We start from the raw sequence: 23,995 nt of genomic DNA on the forward strand, positions 1-23,995 counted from the left end.
AGGAATATTTTGTTATCAAGTATTTAGTGGTCATTTGCACTTCTTTTGAGAAGTGTCAAATCAGTTCATTTGCTTATTTTTGATTGAGTCACTTGTTTGGGGGATTAATTTTGAAAGTTCTTTGCATAGTTTAGATGTCAACCTTCTATCAGAACAGTAGTTGGCAATTATTTTCACTCTGTTGATTGTTTTCTTTCCAGTGAAGAAGCTTTGTAATTTGATAAAATTCCATTTATTAATTCTTGGTTTTATTTTCTTTGCTATTAGAGTTATGATCAGGAAGTCCTTGCCTATGCCTATGGCTTCAAAGATTTTCCCTATGTTGTCTTTCAACAGTTTTAATGTTTTTGTTTTCATATCTAAGTCTTTGATCCATTTAAATTTGATTTTAGTACAGGATAAGAGATATGAATCTACTTTCAAGCTTATGATTTTGGCCCCACTCATAAAAACCAGGGGAGGTTCATGGGGTTGATTCTGTATCTTTTGTTCTGGTCCATTGTCTACATTCTACTTTGGTATTATTACCATACTGTTTTTATTACCATAGCTTTGTGGTATAATTTGAAATCTGGAATTGCGGTGCCTCCTGCTTTGCTTCTTTTGCTCAGCATGGCCTTGGCTATTCCAGGTTTCTTCTGATTCCATATGTATTGTGAGATTTTTTTCCTAGCTCAGTGAAGAATGTAGTTGTTATTTTAACAGGCATTGCATTAAATCTATAGATCACTTTTGGTAGTATGACCATTTAAAATATATTAGTTCTGCCCTACCAGGATAAGGGCATGTTTTAGCATTTTCTTATGTGCTCTACAGTCTCTTTCACCTCCTTAGTTAAGGTCATTCCTAGGTATTAAATTTTTTTGAAACTATTGTGAATAGAATTAGTATCAGTAAGACAAGCCATTCTTTTTTAAACCAGGAATTGAACTCAGGACCTTGTGTTGCCAGGCAGGCACTTATGCCACTGAGCTACATCTCCAGCCCTGAGAAGTCATTCTTTTAGAGCTTGGTATTTTCCTTTTGGTCAGTTTTGCATTATTTTGTATTTGCAAGTAATATATTGATTCAAAAGAAACCACTACACACTCAATTGCTTCAATGTTTTAAAGAAAAAAATTAGGAAAAGTGTTACTATGGTTCACCCTAACTAGTATAGGAAATTAGGTTTTATTATTTCAAGATATTTATTTTATTAAAAAGCTAAGTACTCTTCACTTTATCTGACTTCAAAATGTACTATGAAGCCATGGCAAAAAAAAAAAAAAAAAAAAGCGTAGGATCAATGCAAAATAGGCAAATAAGCCAATGGAGCAGAATAGAGAATACAGAAAGGAAATCCACAGCCTTACAGACAACTGACTTGCTGCAAAGGCACCAAATAAAGGAGACATTAAGGAGAAAGCCCATCTTTTCAATAAGTGGTGCTCAGAGAAGTGGATATCTACATGCAGAAAACAGAAGCCAAACACTCATCTCTCACTGTCTACACACATCGATTCAAAATGGATTAAAGACTTAAACCTAAGACCTGAAATTCTAAAACCTCTAGAACAGAATGCAGAGGAAACACTTCAAGACGTTGGTCTAAGTCTAATTCTGCAACTCCCTCTACTCCTAATATATTACCTCGTACCTGGGAACACTGAGAATGAAAGTGTTGTCTTATTAAGGCACAGAACGGTTGAAGAGAAGGCAGTTCTGGGGAAACGGAGGGGCTAGAAGAATCTCTCTTGCTTGGTCATGTTTATTTATTAAGAACCTGATCCTTGAAGCTCAAAGTAGGGAGAAATGAGGAGAATGAACCTTAAGCAGGGGAGTCCATGACAGTGGGAGGCTATGAGAGGCCAGAGGGTGGAGAAGAGTCTGGTTCAGAGGAGCAGAAAAAGCATCGTGTGCATACGTGTGTGAATAGATATACACATACACATTCGCTCACACACATACACTCACACGCAAACTCTTAGTGATCAGTTGATTTTGTCCCTTTAATAAATAAATAAATAATTTATACTGTGCATTTGTGCACCTATATACTTAATAATACACACGTAATGTTTACTGAAGGAATTCGGCTTTATGCGGTTGTAGGAGTTGGTTAAACAGTCTGTTGTCTCTTGTCTGGTGTTTCAGTTGGAGTCTGCTAAGCAGCCCATTAGGCAGGGATGACGGATATACATGCAGCGATCAGAAGTATGCTGGAACCCTCAAGTGTGAGCTGAAACCCTATGCAAACTGGAATCTTGGTTTCAACTGCTTCCCAGCTAGCAATGCAGGTAACTGGTAGAAGTCCAGGTGTTGTTGCAATATAAAGCATAGTGTTTGGGTTTGATCTTGAATGTCGCCCACAGGCCTGTGTCAGAGCCTGGGTGCCCATGGGATATTGGGAGGGAGGGCGAGGAGCCCTTAAGAGGAGGGGCTTCTTGGGAGGTCTTTAGGTCACTGGGGAGTTGGCTTCAAAGGCCATTGTGGGACCCATGTCTTCTTCCTGTCTTACTCCCTGGCCATGATGAGTGTTTTTTCTCCACCAGGGGTTCCCAACATGATTGCTGCTGCACCACAGCCCCAGCAGGGCCACGGGTCCTGGGCAGGAACTTCTAGAATTACACACCATGGTAAAAAGATGACCACCCAAAATGCTTAGTGGTGCAGGGACAGAGATACAGCTCAGTGATACAACACTTATATAGCAAGCATGAGGTCCGGAGTTCAATTCTTCGCATCCTCCTGCCCCCAAAGAGAAAGAAACCTGCCATGTTACAGTGGTGGGACTCAGACTAACTCCCTGCATACTCGCAAGCAGCCATCTGCACAAGGAGACGAAGATGCTGAGGAAGTGCAGGAATGAAGAGCGGTTGCAGCTCTCGTCACTCAGTCTGCACGTCAGCACAGCAGACGAGAGGCAAATCGGCTGCTGTTTCCTTTCTGTCCTCCACATCTCCTAAGATTCTCCGTGGTCCACCTAACTGGGAACATAAAAGAAACTGAACTGTGGGTAATGCAATTCAAACTAGCCAAGCTGGCACATCCCAAAGCTCCCACACTATCTAGGAGTGATACTGTAGCAGGGAGAGGGCTGACCTAGATGTTCTCCGTGGGGTGAGTGGAAGCTCAGAAATCTGTAGGCCTAGTCGTTCAGCACCCAGCCCCTCTGCCAGGAGTGCTTTTTGTGCACCCACAGATTCAGCCACCGTCAGTGCCTGTGTTCCCAGGGGTCTCCATTTTTAAGGTCAGTTACAGGCAGAAAATATCTCCCCAGCTTCTTTCTTCCTTGTTGCCAAAGACTAAAACATCTACCTTTTGTATTTTAAAAATTTATAAGTGATGTAGGTATTATTATAAGCTAACATACATTTGGAATATAATATGCCAGAACTCTTCCGGTGGATTATTTAATTCTTACAAGATCCTGCAGGAAAAGTATTAGCCCCTTAACTTTATTGATGTGAAAACTGAAGCTCAACAAGATTGGTTTGATCGCTGTAAGAAGGCTGCTATGAGTTAGAGCCGAGGTCAGAATCCAAGACATTCAGTTTTGGAAAACAATCCCATCACCAGTACTAACAGGAACAGCTGTGGGGAATTCCCAAGTGCTTCTGGTCTCTAGATTCTTACAGTTGAACCTCTTAGCACCTAGAGTTTCCTTTTTCCTTTTAAGTTAGAGAATGTATGATTATATAAGAAATAAGAGGAAAAACGAAAATGTAAATAAAGGAAATCTGAGTGAAAAAGGATCTAGGAAGCTCTGCAGGGTTTATAAGAAAGTTACCTCTATGCTATAAAGAAGGCATGGAAACAGAATACTGTATACAGATTAAAACAGAACATAATAGGTGCAGATGAAGATACCACACACCTCTCTGATACGTGCCCATTTCAAGGCTGCTCTGGCCACACTGGTATTCACAGTCACGTAAGACAGACACTATCGTTCTCGTGTGTTGAGTGTCCAACGGAGCTGGGGCTATGCGAGGTCTCCAAGCTGCTTTGTTGTCAGGTTCAGAAGAAACCCCAGGACCCCTGAGTCTAGTGGCGGCACACATCTGGGAAAGCTTTTTTCTCCATTACTCTGGGGTTTCTGACTTTAAACTATGAAGTCATCCCATATCTATATATTTTCAACCTCTGTCTGGAGGCTGAATGCATGTACGAGATTTATTAGACAGGCAATCTAGAAAAGATGACTGTTCTTGGAAGCTACTGCTCCCCAGTTCTCCTTAGGTAGAAAACCTTAATTTGTCTTTCCAAATTCACTCCACCTCCGAGAATAGCTTTGAGGATGGAAAAGCACTAATAAAAGACCGAATTCAGTGCTGCCTAAAATGACCAGCCTTCTCTCTCCAATGTGGTCAATTACAGGTTTCTTCTCTGTCTGGCAGCTACTTACATGGCTGGTGCGCTCATCTGAATAACCTGACCAGTCTGCAGGGCCAGGGTTCACCCACTCCAACCCGCATTTCTCATCTGACTCTACTCATTAGAGGAGGCTGGGGCTCGAGTCAGCTGAACGTGTCAATAAGTCACTGAGGAAATGCAAAATTTGACAGCAAAGGAATCCTGGCTCCCTCCCTCCCCCTCTACAGAACTCTCAAGAAAGGGGGTGCCCAGCTTCCTCGCCAGGTCACTTAAATGAGCGGTGACATTTGAGTCCTTCAGAGCAATTAATTTCCTCTGTCTCCAATAGTGCCTCATATCTTTAATGAATTTTCACAGGTCTCAGATCCCCAGCCTCGCGGCTCCTTCTGCAGCCCCTTGCTCCCCAAGGTCCCATAACAAATAGCTCCCACTCGTATTTGCCTTGCAAACTCACATAAACTGGAAATGATAAATACATTATCTGAGCTTTTTAACGGACCATTGTTTAATTTGCTATGCTTGTCTGGCTGGGGGAAGAGATGAATATTACCTTGTGGAGAATAAGATTTCTATTCCATTTCAGGGGGGTTAGGGGTAATCTATGGCTGAAAAACAACACTCTGTTCCTCCTAATAGGCAGTGTTGCTAATTAAAAGTGTGGGAAGGAACATCCATCCACCAGTCTGTGATTCATTCAGCATTATTCCCAGTAAACAAGAAATAGATATTGGAATGAATGCTTGTAATTTGTCAAAAGAATAGGCATTTTCAATTGTGCCTTCCTGGCTTCTGTATAAAAGTACATAATTCAGTGCTACCATCATTTAAAAGTTTAGGACTTTGAAATTATAGCCCTCGTCTCTTTAGCTCATAAATCTCCAGGTCTGCTTCTTATGTAGAAACATTTGTCTTATGCATGGTTTGACTTTCTTTTCCACAATTCTGAATGGTTTCTTTTACTGGTAAATACACTTAAAAGACAGGCATTTGAGAAAACAAAGCCAACATCATTGTTTCTAAAATCAAACCAATCTGAGACAATCTGTTAGAAGAGGTTAAAATCCAGACAGGAAAACTTAAGAGTCCTAACGACATTCACTAGGTGCTTAAAGAAAGGAAGAAAGAGAATCAATATTGCCTTTTCAACCACAAATGCATTGTAGAACAGAGAGAAGCCACACTAAGCACCAATTCTCAATGGGTCTGTGAACCCTCTACTGTATTTTAAAGTGAAACTCAAAGCATGAAAGCCACCCCATCAGGAGAAGCAATAGCCATTTGTGAGCAATTTTCCCAAAAAGATTTGTCCTGCACGAGCAAGACTCAGCCAGACTCAAATATTTACCTTTATGTTGGACAAAAGAGTTCTTCAATCATGAAGACTTAGAGCCACACTTCATCTCTTCCTGAATGCTGAAAATGAACAGAAAATGATATTAAAAGGCAAACATTAATTATTTCATGGTCTTGTTTTGTTTCTTTCTCTTTTATTCAAGCTTCCTAATATAGCTCAGACCCTGGGATTACAGGAGTGGATAAAAGAAAACTGCCACTGATGAAAAGTACCAAGAAATATGGTTCATTGTGTTAGGCAAGAGGCAGTCATACAGTGCCTCTTAGGAAAGAGTCACTGTGTGTGTGTGTGTGTGTGTGTGTGTGTGTGTGTGTGTGTGTTGTGTGTGTTTCTGTTGCACATTTGTACATAATACGCATGCTTATACACAGAAAAATACATATTTGTAATTTATCTTGTTCTCTTAAAGGCTTGAGCTCTTGCCTTGTGATCAGGAAAGAAGTAGGCACTGGAGAAAATGTCAAGAGTCTTAAAACTGATCAGATCCTTTAATCCATAATTCACCTTCTGGGTTTCTTGTTAAAGAAACAATTGTAAATGTAGACCAGCATTTATATACAGAGATACTCATTATAGTGTTATTTATAAAAGGGAAACAAACAGTAGAGAATTGATAAAGTGAATGTTAGTTTTCTGCATAGAATAATGCTATCCACGTGAAAATATCTTTAAAATTTTCAACATGTGGGAAATGTATTTTGTGCATTATCACAAAATTATTGACAAAGCTTGAGGTCATCCATGTGGAAGTTGATCTCAGAAAATAACACTGGTGTCTTTATAACATGATAACTGGGTATCTTTGAAGGATGATTATAGGTTGTTTTCCTATTTCTTATGTTTTCTGAAGTTTCTAAAATGTAATACATCTTTAAAGACAGAAATAAATAAGTTTCAGTCTCAATGTCACAATTTCTATGTTGCTCCCCTAAACCCCTATTTAGCTAGGGACTCCCTATTCCATGATTCCACAGTAATACCCCACTACAAAGGTCACACTCTGTACGGAATCACTCACTTCCATCTCTGCTTCCCTCTCATGGTGAGTTCCTGTAGGAGTTGTCATCCCTTATTGATCTTTGCCCTCTATGACTCCAACCCAAAGACTGGCACACAGTTCTCAAATGTCACTCAATGTTTGTTGTATAAGGGACAGAATGAACGAGTGAGTGAATAAATAAAGGACATGATCCCTAAAACTGACTTGACTAAGGTAACATCAGGAAAATTGTTCATTCAAAATAATCAGTGACCATGAAAGTTAAGTTCCATTTGGATTCACCAAAGATAAAACAAGGGGGGAGGCAGACAGCTAGCAATTTTTCAGACAAGAAAGTAAAGCTGAGAAGGGAAAAAGGGTCCACAGTTATATAACCAAAACAAAACAAAACAAAACACAAACCCTCAACATAATGGGATATCAAGGCCTAGTGATCTTTCTATGCATTCAAGGCTAAGAATCTGTTGAAGGCAGGAATATTTATCTAGAAATGTCCCGTTACAACTCTGTCATTTCATATGGTAAGTTTATACATACATAAACTAAGTAGATGCTGGTTATTAGTTTCAATCAGCAATGGCTGGTTGACTCAGTTCAAGGAAAAACAAGAGCTATCAGATAGATTATTGACGTGTTCTATGGAAATTCAATTTAGTGTGTTCACAGAGCTGGTGAAATATTTGCCAGGATATTATTTACAGTCATATTTCTCCAGAGGAAGACCTGGTTGTAATTACGAGTTGGGTATTCTTGAGCAAGTTACTTGTCCTCTAAATAATGCTTAGTAAGTTTTCTTCTAAATGAAGCAGGATAATCATAATACCAACCTGATATAGTTATTGTGAAAAACAGGAGAGAAATCATGACATTAAAAACAGGCTTTCAGAGTTGAAGACAAAACCTGAACTAGAGATTTGAAAATGGGAAGGGGCCCAAGGGCTGGAAGGAGCAGGGAAGGAGGGGGGAGAAGGGGAAATAAAAAGAGTCCAGGCGGGATATTAACGGTACTGAGCCCCAGGACGGATGCCATTGCCACGGACTGTAAGCACACACTAACGAGAGAAAACAGACTTAATTTCTTTACATCAGACCTTGAGTTCTTAAACATGGCCTGCTCTTCCTTTGTGCCGGATCTATCTCACTTCACTTGCCTTTTAGGAGTCCTATTTTTACACACTATAATCATTTCTGTATTTCTGTAAAATTGTTAGTATGGTCTTCTATTTCATTTCTTTTTAATCAAGCCCTCTCTTTTGTTTTCTCAGTCCATCTAGCTACCACGTGTGGATTTTGTTGATCTTTTTGAAGAACCAGTTGTAAGCCTCATTAATATTCTCCATTGTCTTTCCGGTCTCCACTCTGTTTACTCGTGTGTCCACCCTGAAGATGAAGAAAGCCATGCGGCTGTGAATGTTTAATGAGTGCCTGAGCTGAGGTTCAAGCCCGGGCCACCTCTTCTCATTAACTGTCAGGAAGGGCGGCACCGGGTGAGAGTGTGAGCCTGGGCCATGGCTCCAGACAGCGTGCTGCTCACAATTACCGTGTCACATGCAGTCTAGATGTGCTACGGCTTGGACTTTATTCCCCCATAGTCACACTGAAGTGCTCTCCTATTTACTTTCTTATTAAATATTTCAAGCATGAAGTTGAATATAGACATAATTATAACAAAAACCTATGTACTGCCACCCAGGCTGGCCAGATATTATCATTCTATTACATATTTGCTTCAGGTCTTTTTAAGATAAAGCTTCGTGGACATAAGCAAAGTCACTCATGAATTCCTTTTCAATTCCACAAAGATAACTATTCTCCTAAATTTTCATAGATGTTTTTCTGTTTTTAATACATATTTGCCCTATAAACAATATACACCACATATTGCATTGTTTAAAACCGTGTTTAAGTGGTATTTCAACTGTAGGCATCCATACAAAGCCTGCTTATTTTGTCCAATGTTATGTTTTAAATATTTGTCACATTGATAGAATTAAATTCTTTTATTTTAGTATTTAGATGGTATTTTATCATAGCCTTACATTCTGGCTCAATCATTTGTGTTAATGTACGTGTGGGTGGTTTCCAAATCAGATACTCAAGGATTGCTGGAATGGACACTGTACATTCCTAGGGGATATATTTGTGAGGTTTTTCTGTGGGCTCACTGGGCTGAAGGTGTGTGCATCTTCAAAATTATTATATGTGGCAAGTTGGTTATATAAAGTGATGGCAGCATTTACAGAAACTTGCTATTAGCCCCCATCACGGCCAGGATTTAGTACAATCAGATCTAAATTTTTCCAAGCTGATAGATGTGACATATCTCATTGAGGCTTAGTATGCATTTGTCTAACTATGAATGAGACTGAGTATTATTCTAAGCCTTATTAGCCAGTTTTTCCTTGGGCTCTTTATTTATTCTTATGCCTATTTTCCCCCCCTGGGGTTGTTACAGGAAGGAGACAGAGGAGGAGAATGGGAGTACTGGGGAAGTTGGGGGAGACCAGAAGGTGGCTTTCAGTGACATGTGAACATCAGTGTGGCTACAAGTCATGGAAGGTACGTGCTAAGTAGAGGACGTAACAAATGGTAAGATGATAATATTTGACCACAATGGAGGGGTGCGTAGGAGTTTGTTGAAATTATGTTCTATTCTTATTTGGATGTTTTAGATTCATTTTGCAGTTATATGTTACAAATATTTTTCTTAGTCCAAACCTATTTTCACTTTATTTACAGAGGCATACAATTTTTAATATATTGAAATATTTTAATAATTGTTTTAGGGTAGTATATTTTTATAATTCAACAATCTACTCCTTCCCATGGGCAATAAAGTTCTAAGTAGACAACTTTAGTTCCTTCCAATGTTTTTAAAGTTATATCTTTCATGTTTAATCCACTTGAAAGTAATCTTCTTTGTGTGATATAAAGTCAAGATTTAGTACATTTTCTGCATAGATGTGCGTTATGATATTAGTATTTATTTCTCAGTCCACCATTTCTACATTGGTTTATAATGTCATACATCTATCATGTGAAACAATGCCTGCAGAGCAAAGTTTTAGGCTCTATATTTTATTCTGCTCATATCTTGTCACCATGTGACAATGCCTGTAAAAGCTTAATTGCTATAATTTTATCTTAAGTTTTTACAGCAGGCAGGATATGCCCACCCATCCATTCATCCATCCACACCTTTGTTGCAAGCCTTAGTGTGCCAAACACGGACTGATCACTGGAGATTTGATGCTTTCCTACTCTCCTGGAGGTTTCATTCCAGGGGTGAAGACTGACACTGACAAATGGGTAGTTAAATATAGTGCATCACAGGGGAGGCAGTAAGTGCTGGGAAGAAGCATGATCCCACAGTGTTCATGCCACTGGGTCATGAGAGTGAGCATCCGGAGCAGGATCAGTGCCCTGATGAAAGAGACTCAGAGAATTCTCTCTCCCTCTTTGTGAGAAGCTGTCACCCTGAAGGCCCCACCAAATCCCTTAGTGCTGCTCGCTTTGACTCAGGCTTCTGGTCTAAAGAAACATGAGAAATAAATGTTTGCTATTTAAGTCACTCAGTCTATGTAACTCTATCCTCACTGCATGAATTGCCCAAGACACAGTTTTAGTAACCTGGAAGGAGAGGTCTGAGTACACCACACATGAGTTCTGTCGGGTCCTTTACTGTAGCCTTAATCGTGTATAGGGCAAATCTTAGACCAGCATGAGATAACCGTTTTGTTAGCAGAGTGTATCTGGAAACTGAGAAAAACTCCTGCTTCTGGAGCCCCAGGAAAAGCCAGGAGCTCTCTATAGCTCCCCAGAACACAGGGCTTTCACAGCCTCCAGTAGGTGTCACACTGTTAAAACTCAGTGACCACTCTTTTCCTATCTGTGTAATTCATAAAGAAAAAAAAATGCATTAGACAGCTGCTTTTTAAGAGTTTGTTTGCTCTATTTCAATTTTTACATCTTAGGTGGTTATTGTCACTACTCTTTAATTTTTTAAAATTATTTTTGAAGGTAGTAAAATACAACAGAACAAGACAGAACAAAGCCGATAGAGATGGTGTTGTGAAATTGGTACAGAACTTCACAGCAGGTTACCGGGATAACAGTAATAGGTGCCATAGTATATCTTGTTATCTTCACAATAGTTGTTCTTTCAATCAGATATAGCAAAATCAAATGAAATACAGAACATTATAGAACTTATCAAGACCAAATATTGAATAAGCAATATTATTAATCAGAACAAAGCAAAACCGTGATAAAAATAGTTGCCTTCAAAGAAAGGTAGAAGGAAATCCCCCCTATTTGCTATATTGCATATTGTCAACCTCCCAAGAGATGCTCAGACCTCTGGCCCCCATTTGCTATCCCGGGGCAAGTGGGGAGAGATGGGATGTTTGATTCTCAGTCTGTGCGCTGATAGACTATGGCTGCATACCAGGGAGGCGAGCTGTTGCTTGGTTTCCCAGCACCCTAAGTTCCAGCATGGTGCAGATCTTGGGAGACACTGGGTTGTTCTAGCCCTGGGGTGGTCACAGCTTGCCTGAGCCACAGCTGCTTGCCAGGGAGGTGAGCTGCTTGCTTGGTTTCTCAGTGCCCTCCCACTACTCTTTATAAAAATTTAATGTATTTTCTTTCTTATTGCAACAAAGACCTCTGTATGACTCTGGATACATTATTTCCTATTTTTAAACTTTAGTTTCCTCCACTTTAAAATTATAGACGACCTCTCTGCAGGTGTTGTGACACGTAATACTGTATGGAAAGACCTCATAATGATTGGTGTGTGGTGGGCATGGGTTTTATGAATAAATGACAAGCTGTAGAATTAGGCTTGTTATCCAAATAATTCTAGGTATTTTCCAAAGATCTCTAAGATATGCCCATGCCTTAGCCCCTGTCTAGACCTAAAGTCCTGCATCTCTGAGGCCTGTTTCTGTCTGAGGTGTGGGGAATATGAATGTAGGAATTAAGACAATAGGTCTCACTTTAGCCCTTGAATTTTATTATTGTTAACGCACCAGAGGCACCCATATCCCAGTGAGAGCCAGCACATGTAAACGCCATCAGTGTGCCAGGGCTATTTCACCTGCTTATCCCCCAAAACTTTACAGCCAACTAGATGGGTCAGCAGAGTCAGCATGTATATAATTATACCTAATTTGTACAGATCTGATCAGAGTAAAGATATGAACAGTAAAAGCCTCTAGAGGAGCCAGTATGAAATGTGAGGCTCTGGAGCTCACAACACTCCTGCCGTAGGGGCCCCTGACCTTTCCCTCTGCTCTTGCTCAGGCCAGTCTCTACCTGGAGACTTGGAATCTGACCCCACAAGAGCCTGGTTCTGGATCTAATCCATGGTGGCAGTTTAGCAGCAGCCACGACAGTGGCAGCATGCATGCCTACCAGGCAGCTGGTGGGCAGGCAGAGGCATCACCAGGAGTTTAGCATCCTGCTACCTTTTACTTCTACCCCAGGTGAGTATGTTCATTTATGCATGCGGTGTGTGTAGGTAAGAAGAAAGACTTAGTCAAGCACTGTTAAATGCTTTTGTGTTAGGTACCGTTTTACTATTTTGAATAATTTTATAATTAATATAAGTAACTAAAAAAGGTTATCACTTGTTGGATTCTGCTTGTTACTTCCAAGACAGTAGATGGACACAGTATAGTTCATGGGTCTTGGAAACTTAGCCTCCACTAATCAACATATTCTCTTATTCATCTGTCAATCCATCCATCTATTCTTTCATTCAAAAAATGCTTCTTCCTGTATTTTAGATCTTGATAGTACACTGGTGCTGACAGTCCAAAGGACAGCAAACAAGGCAAGGTCAGAGCTCACTACCTGGTTCCATGAGACTAGTGGTGGCCACGGAGGAAGGAGGTTCATTTTTAAAAATGAAGGGAACACAGCTTTGGCACAGTTGCCCTATTCATTCCAGTGACGGTGAGCTGCTCAGTGTTTCTAATCTTGCTTCTACATCTTGCAGTGTACCAGTATCCGCTGTTACTGGTATTGGTCTCTATGCACTGCTCTTTGCTTTGGTCTTAGTCTTGGGCTACAGCCTTCTTTGACTGTAAATTCCAATGCTTTTATAAGCACAGCTCACCCCATTCTCCAGATTCCCTCATTCTAGGACCCTCTTTCTGTCCCCTGGGAGTCCCGTCCCACTCCGCAAGCCACATGAAGCAGTCTGTCTGTTGGATGAATCCTGGATGAAAATGTTTTTGCCCCAAGACCTGACAATTCTTATGCCCCTTGGAGGCACAGGACTCAGCTTGGGGCTGCCTGGCGCGTGTGCCTGATGGCTAAAACGAAGGGCAGCAGGGCACAAAGCAGATCTGCTGACTGCACAGTTGGATGAGCCGCACTGAAGGCTGTAAAACACCCCTGGCGGAGCACGCCAGTAAATTGTCCCACTAATTAGTTTATTATTTCAATTGAGAAATCAAATACATAAATAAAATTAATAAACCTTGCAAAATAAGTGCAGCCTTGGAAATAAAAGTATTTCTCAGGTCATTGCCTTAAACACAGATATTACATGCTGGAATAATGTTAACACAAGAAAAGCAAACCATGCTGCCTCACTGACTGGAGTGTACCAGCTGCAGCTGGAGATGGAGGAGGCGCTTGGGGTGGGTCAGAAACAGGAATGGTGCTCCTCTGTCATTACACGAGGGGTGACCTTGAACAAGTCTGTTTCCTCCCCGACCCCATCAATGTGCTTGCTTCTTCAGAACAAGCAAGGGCTATTTCCAAGGTTTTCTTCAGCTATGACATTTCATGATTATAAGAGTCGAATGAAAACCAAAGCTGGATTATGATGAACTCAGTCAGTAAAGACTGCATAATGAAACTGAAATGAAATCTGAGAATCCATTATGCTATTCCAATATGGCTACAAAACCACAGAGCCATTTTAAATGACAGCTAACCCAACACCCCCCTTATAAGTGAAGAGAAAAAGGATCAGAGTCTGCACTCATGAAGGGCCTCTTACACTCCAAGAACATTTGCACATCGACCCCAGGACAGGTGTAGTGTTCCAAAACCAAAGTCCAGTACTTGGCTTTGTACCCCCAAGGCAAAGGCTTGCTGACAGGTATGTTTAACCATCTGGGCTGTCACTGGAATCTCAGGGAAAGCCACTGCACTGCAGAGGGACACCGTGAGGCCTGGACCTCGCATACTGCCTTGTTTCTACAGCAGCCACCCCGGTACAGGACGCACAAGGAGGAATGCAGCATTGGAGTGATCAGCAAAGGTGACTGCTCTTAGGTATCAAAGAACAGCTTATTGGACAGATGCTCCCTTCAGCAGGGAAGCACCCATTTTCTGGAGACGAGGAGGGTGGACCTTGCCAGTGTGTTGTTGGTACTGGCGTCCTTGATGTTGTTGGCACCCAATGGAGGACCCAGTGTCTGGCCTCCTGGCTTCAGGCTGGCAAAGCTCAAGGGTCCCTTCAGCTGCCGAGCTTGCCGTGGGTACAGCCAAGGCCTCTGCTGTCATTGCATCACTGCGCTGCTCCTCCTCTGACTGATCCTGACTCCTTCATACGTATGAACAACTCAACCCAGGAAAAGGGATACTAGGAGATAATGGTGATGCATTTGTCTAGAATTTTAAAAAAATACTCAAAATAATTGTTTCTCAGAATGAGATTTCTGGCCTCAGAGAGTCTGGGTAAAAATCCGATGGTGGCAATGAAAGTAAGTCAGCCTATTAAACAGGGTTCCTGGTCAGGGGCTCTGAAGCCTGCCTGTTCTGGGAAGGGCAGGAGCTCTAGCAGCAGGGGGAGCTGCAGTCAGGTGTTGCCTCTCCCTGGGCAACTTTGGCTGTGATCATCACCTGCAGAAGTCTGGGGTTCTCTGCCTATAAAATGGGGATGATGCCTATCTTGCACGATAGCCACGCCCTGCGCCGCTCACCTTGGCACCAGATGTAGTGAGTCTTTCTCTAGAATCACCCCCAGCATTGAATACTGTGACTTTGGAAGAACATGATTTCACCCAAGAGTTGAGGAATGTTTTTTGCTGTCCTGAATTTGCCCCTGAACTCTGTAAGAGACAGTACAGTGGCTTCTGATGGAGGACAAGGAAGAAAAGGTCTCCGCAAATGTGAGCCCAGGGGATGGAAGGCTGCTAGGCTTACTAAGGAATGCTAATGTGAAAATGAAGTACCCCCAAGGCCTGGAGACCACTTATCTCTCAACTGTTGGAGCCCACAGCTAAAGCCCTGGAGGAACACAGATTTCTGCCTGCTCAGAGTTTTGTACTATGGTGCTCTTCCTTCTCTCTGCTTTTTTGAATAAAGGGAAACGTTTGCTAGCCTAAAAAACCTCTGTCTAGCAATTGCTATGTCACCCATTTGTTTGCTATCTAAACAGGTGGGACAGTGAACAACCACTCTTTAAAGCCATGCACAAAGTATGAAGAGCACTAACGGAGCACTGTGGAAGGAGCAACACAGTATTGGGACAGACCTGGGGCAGAGAGACAGCCGACTGAGGGCAGGGGATGGTAGAGCCCCTAGGTGAGAAAGACTCACCTCTCTCGAGTTGCACCTTGGAGATGTGCAAGGGAACAGTATGGCTGAGGTGGTAATACACAGGTAATGTGAGAAAGCTGACTGGATGGTGAAGGGGGCAAGACAAAAGTCACATGGCGCTGTGGGAGTCTCGGGGCAGTGTGCGGTAGTGAAGGTGGTCCTCTTTAGAGTGAAACAGATCTGTTTTATCACTTCACCTTGTGACCTACAATAAACCTTTTGGGTTCTATAAACATGTTCTAGGATTGATTGGAAGAGTAGATATTGGTAAAGGCTTGGCACATGTAACTAGTTGTCACATAGATGGTCCATCCTCTGAGCCACTGCTTCCGCATTTTTATTTATCTGCAAAATATTATTTTGTGAAAGCAAAGATGTAGATAAGACAAATAATTGAATTTTTACAGTTCAGCTTGCTCTGGTGCATTCAGGGATGAAGCCAAAGAAATGCTTTTAGACAACTCCTAGACTTAGAAATTTTGGGCTATCAACTCTGGAAATCTGGATTCTAGGTATCATGTTTATTTGTTTTTCTTTTCCAATGTATGCATAGCAAGGTATTACTTTAAATATCATGGGAAAAGTTACAACTTTAAGTCAGTGTGAGCTCCATGCCGTCAACCTAAAACACAGATTTGAAGGGAAATTTGGTAATACGTAACAAAAACTTTAACTTGTGTTTAAATCTGTTACTCACTTTTAAGAAAATTAATCCTAAGTAACTATGTATGAGCTCAAAGATTGAGCCATAAAGATGCTTATACATTTTGTAACTGTAAGCAATAAAGAGATAACAACAATAGTGTTCTAGAAAAATAAATTTTGGTTTACTATATGTTATGAGTTCATTCAAATATAGTGAAGAACAATATTTACCAACTTCAAAATGTATTTTTACCATTCTAAGCAGATAAATAATAGGATAGCAGAATATACAGTATGAGCCTAGTCTTATGAAGTGTTCACTATATAAGAAAAAATGAAAGAAAATAATTCAATATTTTGAATAGTTGTCATTGAATAAGAGAAGTATGAAAAAATTTTATATCTTATTTATATTTTTTATATTTAATAAAATTTCCTCTATAAATATTATTATTTTAGAGGGTCCTGACCCTCTCAATTTATATTAAATTCATGTTACGAAAAACAGGTAAAATTTTGAACAATCATATTTAAATAGAATTATTTGACAAAAGCCAGGTATGTATTTTATAAAAAGTTATGCAAATTAAAGGACTTAATAGAATATTTAATGCAATGAATAAGTAATCATGGAAATGATCAAGTATAGAAGAAACAAATGCAGAAATATTAATAAAACATAAGTTTTAACCTGTTAAATTAGTGTAGTTTCAATAAAAAGACACAACTATGTAATATTTAGTGCTGATAAGAAAAGATAGGGCACGGTACATGCATGAGATTTTTATAAAATGCATGAGCAACATGATCAGCAGAATTAAATTTTGTAACTTTAGATTGACCAAAGTTTTCACATTTGAGAATTTTTGACTAAGGAAATCTCTAAATAGAAGTCTATCATGAGTGAAAATGTAACATGTAGCATTATTTATGACAGAACAATTCAAAATAATTTAAACATCTATTTGTAGGAGAGCTAATAGCATTTTTAGTATAGAATAATAGATGACTGCTGAAGCAGTTTTTAAGAATGCTACATTGTAAAATAAAATCTGTATTTTTTTAAGTTAACAAGCACGAATTGGAACAAATATATGTATGCAAACACACACCACACATGAACTCACACACAGAAGTGAACCATGAATTTTCAAAGGTGTTATTGTTGGGTTGTGAAGTTGGCTTTTTCTCCTATTACTTTAAATGTATATGTGTGTATCCAAGTGTTGCTGTGTGCAAGGTATACTTTTCAAATGTCCTTCAGTAAGTACGGGTTAATTTTTATTGTGAAAATTTTCTTCTATAAAATAAAAATAGGAAAGCTCTTTATCTTGAGCCCTTCTGAAAACGAGAGGAGCTGATCTTCAACACAGGCCTGGTTGGAGTATTGGACCATTTAACTATCTGAGTTGAGAAAGTAGCTGGAGGAAAGAAAATAGCAAGAGAAATCAAACAAGTTTGCAATCAATTTACAGCTTGGTAGGTACCTGAAATCAAATTTATGAAGAGCACATTCAACTGCAGAAAACTATGCAAAGAAATAGGAAGATATTTATTTATCTTTTAAATGTGTGCTCAGGGAAATAAGGAAGATGGTGGCCATAATGAAGAGGAAAGGCATTAGAGGCATACCATTGCAGGCATGCACACTATAATTCACCATGGTTCTTCCCTCAACTAATTCCCTTAACTAATTCTTTAAACAGATCTGGACCTTACATGTGGGGCCAAGGAAGTTAGAAGTGATCATGGAGCTTCCTAAAAGAGAGATCTTGGCTTGGATACCTGTCTCCAGTGCAGCAGAGGCTGAGGGAGATGTGAATGTCTCTGATACTTAGAGAACGTCGTGCACACTGAGCTCCAATCCCATTGTTAACAGTTCATCGCTAGACTCCTTGGGACCCTGTCTCTTGGTCAGTAGAATAGTTTCCCTTATTCCTTCAACTCATACTGAGTGCTCAGAGCTCTTTGGGTTGATGAGATACAAAGAGTGAACCAGACAGTGTGACCTCTGTCCTATCTCAGACCTCAGGAGGGAAAACCACTGTCCCACTCACCCACAGAGGGCCCTGCTTTAATGTCTTTTACTCCTGGGGATTGAACCCAGAGCCACTGCACTGTGCTATGTCCTCAGTCCTTTTCATTCTGCTTTAAGACAAGTTCTTCTAAATGATTGGGTCACCCAGGCCAGGCTGGAACAAGTGCGCCTCTTGCCCCAGACTCCCAGACTCCTGAGGTAGTAGGTAGGTGCCACCATGCCAGTCCACCTCCACACCTTCACCATTTGTCTCTGGGTCACCATTTCCAGTCATTTTATCATCTCGCCCATTTTTCCCCTCCATGCCCTTTTGCTGTTCCTCCGTTCTGATCTTCACTAGTTGATGTTTCTGCCTCCCAGGCCTCATATACCATCTAACCACATGGCCCAGAGCTCTGTGACCATAAAGACCATTTTATACACTAATAATTCCCGGGCTTCTATCTTCAGCCTTTGGTATATCACTTTAATTTTAGCATCAGTGGTTCATTATTTCATCAGCAATCATTTCGATCTCTAGATGTCCAAACAATAAGTCTTGGTTGGAGCTTACTCCCAATAGAACTCCCAGTTTTCTGGGAGTTCCCGTATCAGAAATAGCACTTCCATTCATCAAATTACCTAGGCCAACTGGAGCCATCCTTGACACTAATTGCCCTCCCTAAATTCTACTTCTGACCCTTTAGCATATTCCACTGGTTCTGTCCTGAAAATACCTTCATGTCCAATAATTTCCCACCTTTTCTTTTCCTTCTGACCCATTTTCACTCTGACTATTGCAATAATGTGGGTTCCTGCAACTTATCATCCTCAGTCAGTGTTTTCTCAAGAAAACATCAATGGCACTTTAAAAAATAAGTGAATATCGCCAAGAAATGGGAACAACCTGTATCCATCCGGTGGTGAATGAATGAGGCAGATGTGATACATTCATCCACGCAAAGCATGAAACTCTGTCACTGGCAACCACATAGATGAAACTGAAGTTCATTATATGGAAGGGAAAAGCGAGGTACAGAAAGACAATTAAGTAGCACTCCATCTCACTCATACATGGCATATAAAAAATCAATCTCGTAAGACTGGCAAGTAGAATATCGGTTACTATAAGCTGGAGAAACTGGAAGGAAGGATATGGGGAAAGATTGATTCCTGACTGCTAAGTCATGGTTAGAGATCCTGGAAGCTCTGTACACTGCTGTATGCAGGGCAGCCACATACGCAGCCATGCTGTATATTTTGAAAAGCTTAGGAAAGAAGTCTGAATATTTTCATCATAAGGAAATGATAAATGGTTGAGGCTCCAGATAAGCTTAACCTATTTAAACTTACACAGTGTGGAGATACTGAGAACATGGCGGACAGACAGCAGCAACTACTGAACGCTCTCTAAAGGCTCGGCTCAGAGGCCAGGAATGATGCGGACTAAGGAGATACAAACCAGTAGAGATATGCTCTGCTGACTCAGGAACGAACTGGGCTGAGAGAATCCAACTTGGAATACAGTCCTGGCGCTAAAATAGGAACAGAAAAATCTCGGTGTGGAGGCTCGACTCCGCGCCATTGGAAACCGCGGTTTGGATTTCCCTCCCCGCCCGGCGGCCAGCGCCTGGTCCACAGCGGCTCGGCAAGGAGAGACGCGACTGCCGAGCTCTGGGAACGGGAGTCTCCGAACGGAGTCGGAAACGCGACGGACAGGGAGGAAGGCTGACTGATGGCGAGGTGAGCGAGGAACTGACTCCCTACCACAGTTTGACTCCAGCGGAGGTTTTTTCTGGGCGCGGGCAGCCCTGTAAGAGCAGGGCGCGGTGGCAACTGCAGCCGCACGATTCCCTCTCGGACGGGATTGGTGAAAGGTACCTGGCCGGAGGGACGCTGCTCGCGGACTCCCTAGGCTGGCCTAACCCAGATCCCAGAGCCTGACGGTGGCCCGGAGGAGCGACCGACTCCCGCGTAGGCTGCCTCCTCCGCAACTCCCTGGGGCGCCGTGGTGAGCGGGAACAACTAGCCAGCGCAATTTGATCAAGCTGTGGCTGACAGGCAGGGAAGCCGGGCCTCCTGTGTAAGATTACATTTTATAAGGAACAGAAAATATGGGGAAGGGAAGCAACAAAAAAGGCTCCTCGACCCCCAATCCTGAGAATCAGGCAATAGTGGACACTGCACCAATATATATTAAGCGCCATTTAGAGAGCCTCATAGACCAATTCAGGAATGAAGTTATCAATGACCTGAAGCTAGAAGTATGCAGAATAGTTAGAGAAATGCTAAGCACCACCCAGGAAAATGCAGATGGTGGAATGGAAGAACAGAAAAAGAGGGGAGAATTGCTTGATGGAGAAAACAGAGAAAGCATTGAGTATGTGAAGCAGGTGCAAAGGGACTATCAAGAAATTAAGAAGTCTACCCAAGACTGGCATAACAGCTTGAAAGAAACTAAGGACAGACTATCTGAATTGAAACATGGGAGAATGAAATGAAAAACTTCTTAAAAATAACAAAGAAACACACAGCAATAATACAAAGACAAGAAGATGATAAGAGGAGCCATAACTTAAGGATTAAGAACATAAAAGAAGAAGTAGGGACACAAACAAGTGAACTACAAAAGCTACTCACAGAAATAATCCAGGAGAATTTTCCTAATTTAGCAAAAGGTAAAGATACTCAAATGTATGAGGCATACAGGACCCCAGCTACCTACAACCCTAACAGAGAAACACCCAGGCATATAATAATAAAAATTCCAGAAATTCAATACAAGAACAGAATATTAAAAGCTGTAAGAGACAAGAAACAGATCACTTACAAGGGAAGACCCATCAGAATTACAGCAGATTTCTCTTCACAAACCATCAAATCACGAAGAGCATGGGGAGAAATAATTCAAGCTTTGAAAGATAATAATCTACAGCCAAGATTGAGATATCCTGCACAACTGTCCCTGGAAATTGATGGAAAAACGAGGTGCTTCCAGGATAAAGAGGAACTGGGGGAATTTGCAACCACCAATTCAACCCTACAGAAAGTATTGCAGGATATTCTAAAAAAAGAAAAATACAAAGAACCCAGAAATAGTGGCGGGGAGGCCACAACGAATGGAGCAGAGAACAAAATGAAGAAGACAAACTGACAGCTACTGACAGAAAAAGAGCTCAACAGAAATGAGACAGAAGATTGGATGATAGGAACAGCTTTTTTTTGGAGAAAATGACATTTTAATAGGTAATGCTGATTTAGTACCATCTTGTTTTGAAGTCTCATCTAGCTTTTGTTCTTCTGTCTCCAATGGTCTAAACAGGTTGTATCTTATTGGATTTTGTTATGTACGATAGTATAAGAAAAAACCTTTTAAAGACAAGGAGATTATACAGAGATCATTGTTCATTTTCTGTTAGTCGATTCTAAATGCTCTATAATGCTGTCATTCTCTTAAATGGATTCACATTGTTTTGATATACTTAATGATACAGTATATGAAGTTGTACTCAAGGACTTCAGGGAGGGAGTCAATATGGTAACTATTTTTGGGGTCAGGATTAGCTGGTGGTGAAACACTATTCTGCTTAAATGGTTATGTTTTGATCTGCCCTGTTTCGCTGTTATGCCCTCCTTTTTCTCAATCTCCACTCCATTATTTACTTTTTTATTTTTATCCACTTAATTAAAGGGAAAAATATAGCAGGATATAATATAGTAACCCACTTTGACTTTCTATTATCTCGATTTGAAGCCCTGTATTACTCTCACCATCTTGCTTTTGACTGAGGTTCCTCTATTCTGTTTTGCTGGATAGTATCAGGTTCGAAAGTTTAGGTATCAGCTGAGAAGATAATGAGATTCATTATAACGCCCATTCTCGTTGACTTTTATCTACTTTTGAAGACCTACAATATCTCCAATGTTTTGGTTTTGTCGGTTTTATTCTTTACGGTTTTGTTCAATTGTATTACAACTAATGATATAGGCAATTCTATTAGAAATAGCAGGAGGCATTATGGTAACCATTGTTGATCACCTTGTATTATGTTTTTATATTATCTATTATGTCCACCCTTTTGACTTGACCGATTCTGTTCTGTTATGTCACATTTGGTTTTACTCTCTTCCAAAAAAGCAACAAGAACCGTGGGAGCAATGAAACCCAGAATGTGTAATAGTCACTGTACAAAAGAGAGGAAAAGAAAGTGCTCTAAACTATATAACTGCATGTATATTTAAATGTATAAGATAGAAAATGATAGCACAGAGTTTTATTGGATCATTGAACAGAACTGTTTACAGTATCATTGTTGGAATGTCCACTCTACAATGCTTTAATTTTGTGACTTAATTATTTCTAAGATGGCAATATGTAATCCATTAACTAGTGATTTCCTACTGCGCATTTTTTTATTCTGTAAATCTGTATAACTTGTACCCCGTCACTGTTTTTTTTTTCTTTCTTTTCTTTTCTCCTTAAATAAAAATTAAAAAAAAAAAAAAACTTAGACACAGTGCATACATATATTTAAACCTTCCATGGTGCTGCCCTAGATGTATAATTTTTGTGTTGTTATATGGCTGGTAAAAAGAATTCAGAAAAGAAGTGAAAAGAGAACACGAAAGGGAGAGGTCTAGTTGCTTTCGTCCCACTTGTTTCGGAGCCCGGGGAATCACTGTGGCCAGAGAGCTCTGACCTCACCTGTGCTCCTCACACTCTGCCCACTGCTGACTTCCCAGTTGCCCCTGAGACAGCCGGGCAGGCTTCCAGTCTTGGAGTTGCAAGGTCTGTCCTCCTAATTCAAAAGTCCTCTTCCGTAGATTGTGTGACTTGCTTCACTGCTGCCCTTAGATCTGTGTGCAATGATCTTCTATGGAGGTAGACTCCCCTGACTCCCCTGTGGAAGAGTGCGGCCCACATCCCCATGGTTTCTGCTCTGCACAACTCCAAGGAGTGGAACTCCCACTACTGTTAAATTGGGCAGTGTGGCAACTGAGTTGCTGTACAGAGGAGCCCTATCTGTTGCCATCTCCTGTGCTGTTTCCTTTTCATAGTACTTAATACCACCTGATAAACATTTAGCATCTCGCTTCTCCCAAATACAATGAAAGCTGCACCAGAGCAGTGATTTTGTTGAGTTTGTTTACTGCTACATCTCCGGAGACCAGCACCTGTTTTATAACAGGTACTTAGTAAATATTATGAGTGAATGTGGGAATCACAACAGCAAGACTGTGTTATCCAGTGTGGTGGTGATTAGCTACATAGGCTTATTGGGCACTTGAGACATGGCTAGTGCAACTGAGATGCTGAATGTCTTTACTGTTTATTGTAATTAACTGAAATTTAAAATTAGAAGTGGAAACAGTCTACAATGTTTTTCCACTAAGCTCAACTTTATTGTTTTTATAGGACTACATTTCACTTTAACCGCTGCATTGTGTAAGGTATTATTTAAATTAAATGCTTTTTACTTTCTTAATGTAGATATGAGATAATTTAAGATTATATGTGATGTTTGCATTATATTTCTACTGAGCAGCATTGTTCTGGTTTCTCTATATTTAAAAGAACAGTAATGGTTCTTCTCTACTTGATGCCTTCAGACTTAGATGAAACAACACAGATAAAGTGCTTAGCATAGGACCTAGTGGTAGAAATGTTCAGTAAACGTTAGCCACTATTCATCGCCCTTATTGTTACTGTTGAATGTAGGATACTCTCTGCACTTGTAATAGGAACTGGTCTTCACCCATGAGTTGAGGTTTTGGAGTGCAGGTCACCTGAATTCTGAGAGGGGTGGTTATGGTAGTGGCCATTGGGAAGAGCATGTGATGGTTACCTTATTTCTAAAGGCAGAACTGCAACACCACCTTGGATCTCTCTGCCCCAGACCCTGTGCTGTAAACACCCTTGTACTTTGCCTCTTAACAAAACTTTTAGCAAATGAAGTGAAGCTTGAGATACAAAGAGAATCTTCAGATCCTAAAACAAGTCCATTTAACTAGAGGCAAACAACTTTGAAAACTGATCTAGTGCTTCTCAAACTCCATGACT

At 40.7% G+C, this 23,995-nt stretch overlaps 1 protein-coding gene across 9 annotated transcripts in view; it reads right to left on the reverse strand.

Annotated features, from left to right (window-relative positions):
• Dab1 (DAB adaptor protein 1) overlaps positions 1–23,995 on the reverse strand; it is a 1,082,808-nt gene that overhangs the window by 576,019 nt on the left and 482,794 nt on the right. For all 9 annotated transcript variants that reach the window (XM_063236576.1, XM_063236569.1, XM_063236573.1 and 6 more), the window contains one exon: positions 5,702–5,769. The gene's annotated coding sequence lies outside the window, so the exon portion shown is untranslated. The remainder of the gene's footprint in view (positions 1–5,701; positions 5,770–23,995) is intronic.

This window comes from Cavia porcellus, unplaced genomic scaffold, assembly GCF_034190915.1.
Source record: "Cavia porcellus strain 051 isolate PalLab524CR breed Dunkin Hartley unplaced genomic scaffold, mCavPor4.1 scaffold_25, whole genome shotgun sequence".
Classification (NCBI taxonomy): Eukaryota; Metazoa; Chordata; class Mammalia; order Rodentia; family Caviidae; genus Cavia; species Cavia porcellus.